We start from the raw sequence: 8,048 nt of genomic DNA, 5'->3' as shown, positions 1-8,048 counted from the left end.
CCCGCCTTCTATATAATTTCCAGTGAAGTATGACATTAATTATCTTACCCTTGATGTTCAAGTTCAAGGCATTCGTGGCAGTTCAAATCTCCTAGGAAATGCATTTCTCTTTCTTAATGCTGTTTTTATCAGCGACTATCCATTATACATGTATTCCAAAATGAATGCTAACAGTACAGAAAATCTAAAAGACAAAGTAATACTGGTAAAAATAAGTCTGATATTAATTATCTTTCCCTCTGTGAGAAAGCTAAAACTGCCTAAGTTCTGAACAAGTACAGTCCAACTACTGTCAGGGCCAAACCCAGTAGAACAGTAGAAAGCGTCATCAGTCAGTGGCATAGCGGTTAGGTTCTTGGACTTACAACCAAAACGTTGAGGATTCGAATCCCATCTGGGGCTTGACGTTGTGCCTTTGGGAAAGGCATTTTCCACAAATTTTCCTCACTTCACCCAGGTGAAAATGGGTAAACGGCAATAGACAGTGAAAGATAGTGTTGAGAGCGTGAAATCCCCAGCTTGCACTGTATGCTTCCTAGGAACCTAAGGATGTTTCTGAGAGTTCTATCTTTTTATTATTTAGTAGAGGTTCTATGGCACATGCAGCTGCATAAGGTAATATGAGCGCCAAGGGGTGGATGTCAAAAGAGGAGAAGTCTTTACAAGGAATCAGGCTTACTCTGCTCACTTCTCTAGCTTCAACAGCACAAAGTCTGTTTCGACTTTCTTCAAGGCATCCCGGAAATAGTGGGTCACAAGAGGGTGACAAACATACAAAAGAAGTAGAGGAAAAATGACGATAGTAAGGATTAGGAAAGAAAAAGCAGCAGTTCCCTGTTGTAGTTAGATCAGGCATGATGAATCAGCCCATTTACAATTCTACTGTGCAAGAATGAGAACTGTACCCCCTTTGGGAATGGCCTAAAAACACTTGTTCTGTCTAGGGTCTGATAGGGTAATTATAGTTGTAATAAAGAGCATAGAGCATACTAAAGCATGGTGCGCTATATAACGCAATTATTACATGAATTATAATAAATATCATAAGTCATGTGTTCTTCACTCTGATGCAAGGTCTGAAGCCTCTGGACGCCTAATGGCCAACACATATATTAAAATATAATATAATTATTATTGTACTATTTGTGTGGTGCTGTATTCAGTCAATGGATGCCCCTGCCTTCCCTGTAAGGTTGTTTATGAGGTGGACCCCCTGAATTTACCGGCCATCTCCAGTGGTATAACAGTAGTAGTAGAAGTAGTAGTAGTAGTAACGCCAAGTAAATGCAGGCATTAAACCTTGAAAACTAATTAGACAACCCAAGTTCAAGAACTCTCTATTAGTGACACTGTGACTAAAAGTATAAGAAATAGGGTTACCCACACCACAGTTCAGCATGATATTTTCTGAACTACTGGCTCGCTCCTATGTACAGTAGTAGGATACTCATGGTACATGATGTCAATCGTTATGTACATGTATCTTGGTCTTAAACTGAGAGACCAATTCTCCGATGTACCATTATATTCCCACCAGAATTTATGGAGTAGGTAGCATTTGGCACTTAAGTGTCGCAGGCAAAAAATGAGGGTTCGATTTCTTTGAGGGCAAGTTTTTTCAATCGAGTAATTCTGTCCGTCAGCTGGGACATTGTGTTTCTCTCAACCGGGATTGGCCCTTACAGTGTTACAGGCAGGGTTGAAGAATCCTGTCTACTAAATTATCTAATAATTGAAATTGTGCTGATGGGGGCGTAAACATGGCTGTAAAAATATAAAATATTTCTACATGTAAATACAGAACATTAATGATTCCAAAGGTAGACGGACAAAAAAAGAAAAGAAATATCAACAAAACTGAAGTCAATGAAACCAATATAAACTGTTTTTAAATAATATGAAAACAGAATATTTCAACTCATGACAACATGACCAAGTGAAGAACATCTTGTTCAGGATGGAATCCAGGACCACACGCATGTCAGTCAGTCTAGCTCAGCAGAGACTGAGAGACCAGGATGTGGAAGGCGTTTCCCGTGACATACATTAGGGGAATGGCTGTATATATATAAATATTAAAGGGCCTATCTATAATAAAAACAGAACATTAAAAATGATTAAAAAATGGATGGACACAGATGGAAAAATATTGATCTATTAGCAGAACCTCCCCCCCCCAAAAAAAAAAAATTAACAAAAAAAAACTGAAGACAATGGAACAACTAAATAAAATATTCATAAAAATTCAGAACATTTCTACTCACGACTAGAATGCAAAAGGCACTGCATTCAAACATCGTGACCCCAGTGCTTTCTTGTCGTATCTCCATTTTTTAACAGTGAAAATGCGACTACTAAAGCTAGTAGCCTACTGCATTACGTCTTTCTTGTCTCGGACAGGACTGTCATGTCCCCCTGTCAATTTTTTGCATGTCAAAACAGATACGGTACCACACTAGGACAGGACTGATCCGGCGCATTACGTGGCTTTTTTGTTTTCATCCCAAGGAGGGGTTAAAAAAGTATTCCAAAAATTTCCTAAACATTGTCCAAATGAAATAAAGAATACCATTTTCTTGAACAGGGACCCAAAATTAGCAAAAATCACACGTGGAACACAATTTAATGGCCTATTACGAAGTGAAATTATATATATATATTTGTGAGTGTGTGTGCGTTTCACCGGGTGACCTTGATACAACTTCACCATTGATGATAAATTAAATAATTTGCTAAAATTTAAATAGTGACGGCATCAAATCAGGTTCCATGTGAGCCATTTTGCTTATTTTGAGAAGCTGATTCCGAAAAATGTGAAATCAGTTTTGAGATGCAATAAATATTTTAAAAATATTGTACCCCAAGTTTAATCCTGCGTGGCAGTAAATTTTTAAGTGATTATACGCCACAACGCGCAAGCCCCATGATCATGACAGCAGGCGCCTCCAAGTCTGGGACAGTTTTGTCCTAATGCGGTAGGCGGCTATATTTCTCTATAATCACAGACGATATTACCCCGAGACTGGGATAGTCCTGTCCCACCGATTTTGTAGCAATTCACAACTTCTCGAGACTTAAATCGACAAGAATGTCCCGTCCCAGGAGGTGCGGTACATTACACTCCCAATTCAAAGGTCGTAGTGCGGCACTAGCCTTAAGCTGACTCTTTGTTATGAACTGTTTTCACCGTTATTAAAAATGGAGATACAACAAGAAAACACTGAGGTCACGACATGCTGTTTGCATATATAAGAGATAACTCAACAGGCCTACATGATACATGTAATAATAATAGTAATATAATATAATAATAGTACCGGTAATAATAATAATAATAATAGTACCGGTAATAATAATAATAATTAATATATATGTAATAATAATACAGTAGAACACGGCTACAGCGGGACTTTTGGTTCCAGAAGAAAAATCACGCTGTAGGCGAGTTCCCGCTATAGGAATACAAAGGGGAAATTACCGAAAAATTCCTAAATATCCACCTGATAACATCCCTTCCGTATTCATAAAATTTGCGCTTTATATTAGTCTTCCTATTATTGTAAACTTCGTCGTTTATCTCTGCCTTTAATTCGAGTCAGAAGCAATTCCTTTAGTCTTTGTTGGAAGCCTTCTTTTTCTCAATTTGTTGCTTGTGCTGTCTATCGTACCGGTAGGCCTACAGTAGAACTGGTGAAGTGGAGGCGCGCATATGTCTGAGAATCAACGATCCCAATTCAATGAACATGGGTCTCAACTCAGAATTTTTAAAAAGGAGGAACTTTCCGCGTGATCGCGACAGAAGCCCATTTTCGCGAGACACCCACTATTATTATACTGTGGGACCCTAGAATATTGAAATAAAAACCATCAATTATCAAAGCAAGGTTATTTCATACGAGTTTGAGGGTTTGGAAGATAATTTCAAGTAAGAGTCACTTACTAAATATTTACAATCTTGATTACGTACAGAAAGTGGAGGCGCACTGTGGTCTTGAGCGACTTATTTATATTTTACCTTCTTCATATTCGCCTGCATATATAAACTATATCAAAATGAATCTTGTTTTGAGCCTGGGAAGAGGCCTAGAACCAGAATATCGACTGTTATGAACCAGTCTGGGTGTAATGATTCATATAATAAACGTGAAAGACAAAATTAATGCTCAAACTCAAAGTAGAGTAATAACTTGAATAGCTTAAGTAAACCTATTCAGTGTGAGAGGTGTAAGAACTGTGGGAGGGCAAGATGCAGCGACACTGAAAATCTGCGAATCTTGAACAAAAAGCTAAAATATAGAGACATAATTTACTCTCACCCATCCAATGAAAAGTGAACACTAAGGTCCCATGCCCTAAGTTCATTAACACGCTTACAAGTAGTTATGACGGATACCGATTATACACAAGGCATGCACTAACGCGCACTTTACTTTGCAGAACTGTAGTAGTAATCAAAATTCTAAATATTAACATTTGCTTCCAATTTCTTTTCTTTTTTTTTTGTCCTCTGGTGTTGCGTCCAGCCCTCCCCCATCCCCGAGTGTATCTTTTAAAAAAAATCAATAATCTCCCCCCATTCCCGAGTCCTGTACTTCACAGCGCTCAGAACGCGCGCAGGTTCATTGACCGGTCACAATGACGAGCCCGACAAGACGCTTGTATAACTTTCTTTTCTCCCCCCCCCCCCCCCCCCACAAGCGACAGCACAGTGACGAACATTATTTTCATGGCGACACCACGTTTGTAATGAAAAACCTGCATGTTACGTATTTATTAGACCTTTACAGACACATTTCTGAGATCTTGATTTTCCGGTCGAGCCTCGGTGTCACATACAATTCCGCTTGCCGCCATAGCCGCCTGTTCGCGTGAAACATACTCTCAGACCGGGAAAAGCCGAATTAATATCACAATCGCGACCGGCAAAAATGAACTTAAAGACGTTATCGGATTTGGTTTTCAAATAATATTCGAGATCTTTTATGTATTTTCCCGCGTCTCGGCGATTTTTTTCAAATTCCCGGGTAATTCCCGAGGCCTGGCAGTCACTCTGCTTCCAGCAACTCTCTTTCTGATTGACCCGCTGTCGCGGTAGCAGAGTTTAGCGGAGGAAATGGCGATAGCGGAAATCCGCTAAATAGCGGAATATTGAGACCCATGATGAATCAGGATTCACACACTACACGCTCTCCTCTTCTTTTGCTCTTTGGGCCGCTTAGTCTAGGGCTATGGCCTATACACTCTTATGCGGAACAGAGCGTCCAGGTTATAGCACATCACTTTAAATTTTGAAGTTGCTCACATAACGTGTCTCTCCGCATTTCTCTCTCTGCCGCCTGCCCCATCTCACTTATCACTGGACTGGCCATTGACAATGCCGCACTGCTGACTACCTGTTTGGATCTCGCCTACAGCCCCCCAACCCCCTTCCCCACAGCTAGAGCTCGTTTGATCTCTCCCGCTGTATCCGAGTTTGGGACTTTCCTTGTCCTGCTACATCCAAGCATAAGTAATTGAGTTTACATGGAAAAAAAGGGGATTGCGGTAAGGTCCTGCTATAATAAAGTGGCAATGGGATTCAGAGCATCATTCTGTCTTCAGAATCAGAACACACATCTTTTTCAGTTTCAGCTTTAAAAAAAAAAGCAGATTGAATTTTCAAAAGAGACAATATGTACATGTAATTCTTTACTTCAATTTCTTCTAGGTACGGGTTCAATAGCAACAGAGCACCAAGGAAGCGCAGTCTTGGTACATGTAGGTTTGACTGTGGCAGTTATGGGAACATGAAACACTTTTAAGTAACTGTATATGATGTACAGTTTACATTACACATTATATCAATGGAGCAGCTGCTAGCATTAAAATCACAGCAACTATCACTTTGGGTTCCAGTTATCAAAACTATTCTTTACAACTTTAACAAGAGAGTCCAATAAATCATTGACTTGACTTACGTATAACATGTAGTAAAAATTATACAGTATAATCCGCTTCTATCGACATGTAGTGGGAAGTGGATTTGATGTCAATATAATATATAAAAATGTAGATAAATTAAAACATAAAGCCAAAGAGAAAAAACAATGGGAGGTCAGCGTTAAAAAGACAACACTACTTTTTAAAGCTGGTTGCTTCCCTTGATTCTTAAACAACTTTGTTGTGGCATCCTTTTAACTTTAAGGCCTGTCTATGGCCGCTTGCTGGGGAAAATGGAAAGGCAAGGCACCGACCCACTGACCGTGCTACTTGCCAGCCACAGACTGAGAATGGGATGGGAAAAGGGAGTGAGTGATAGGGATGGGGGTAGGGAGGTGACACAGACACAGGTATCAGACGGCATAAATGATAAAGAACTAATGCGTTGACTGTTAGCGTTCGGGGGTTTCGCCAGGTACCCTGGAAGCATGTCGATAAAACAGAGTGGGCCGAAAAAAAGTCGATATAAGATAAGAGAGAAATTGTCTAGTGAAGATATTGAAAGAAAAATTTCGTAATTAGAAAATATGTCGATACATTGGCTGTCCATATAAGTGGATTATACTGTACGTTTATATTATACTTTATTCATACACAACGAATCGTCAAACCTTCAATAGCACTAATTTAGCCAGGGTCCCCAAATAAAAGTGTCATAACAAAGTCAAAAATAATATCATTTTCTAAAAAGTACAATTTGGGATTTAAGAAAATGGGAACTGTTCACTCGACGATTTCTAAACACTTTTAACAATATAACCCCCCCCCCCCCCACTATAATAATAATTAATCAAACCCAACCTTAAAACGCAACAAAGGAGAGCTTTATCTTCATAGTGCAATTGCCGTTGATGTCCCTGAACCTCTAAACATTACTGATAAAAGAAAAAAAGGGATGTTAACAGTACTGGGTACAATGAAAGGATGTAGCATGAAAGGAGACAAAAAAAAGTAAAGGGGTAAAAAAACCACAACAAAACAATTGTGAGGCAGCGCGGTGGAATCAGGCACTCGTCAATTTTTGGGCATGTAGAGTTATTGGTATCACCTTGAAGCTTGTTCCCTTGTCTTTATTTGAATGAAAAAAATATCCATTTATCTTGGACACAAGTCGAGATATTTGCGAATGAAGGAGGTGGGGGTCACCTGTTTTCAGAGGTAAAATTTGTGAGAAAATGGCAGCCAAAGATTAGTTTATTTCCTTAGCTTAAGAGTCCGTGGTAACTGAAAATTTACATTTTTCGTTCCTTTAATCAACGTTTTTTAGAAAAATCCTCACAGAAATTAGTCCTTTAATGGGCATGAAAGGTGATGAGCCAAAATACAAAAATTTGATAAAAATTCACAAACCTGCGGAATAATGCAAGTTTCTTCACCTTGATTATTTTGACGAGAGCCTGATTCCACCACGCTGCCTCACCAATATTCAAAGAACACTTGAAAAGATTTTCACTCCAGCAGAACAATTGCGTTAACCAGAAGGAACGGCTGGCAACTGTACACTGTGAATCAATGGGTCATTTTCCTGAGCTCTATAACTATAACACTGGGCAATTAATATATATTTATGTACATGTAATTTGTAATAGGTAGAGATTTATTAATAAATCAACGGTGTTAGGTGTCAAATAAAAATGAAAAATAGGAAACTGCTATGATCCATTTCTTCACTAGCTCTTTCCCCAGTAACAGTCATGAGGAATATGACATGTTAAAATATACAGATAAATTTATATTATAATTATTATATAGATCTATACATGTCATATTCCACATGACTTCAATCACAAATATCTCGACTTCTTTACAAGATAGATCAGTATTATTCTCATTAAAAGCAAGGCAAACGAACAAGCTTTAAAACAATACCAATAACTCCAAATATGCCCAAAATTTGACGAGCACCTGATTCCACCGCAGCGAAACACATAAGTTTTATTTACATTCATTTTCCTTTCAATTGAGGCATAAATACTGTTATTGCTTAAGTTGAACTTCGGACATGTTGATTTTTTTTTCACTGGTTAAGTTAGCGGGACTGACTCAGTAAGTGCTGATAGATATATATA

Source organism: Aplysia californica, unplaced genomic scaffold, assembly GCF_000002075.1.
Source record: "Aplysia californica isolate F4 #8 unplaced genomic scaffold, AplCal3.0 scaffold00174, whole genome shotgun sequence".
In the NCBI taxonomy this organism is placed as follows: domain Eukaryota; kingdom Metazoa; phylum Mollusca; class Gastropoda; order Aplysiida; family Aplysiidae; genus Aplysia; species Aplysia californica.
Note: the sequence above shows the minus strand (reverse complement) of the source record.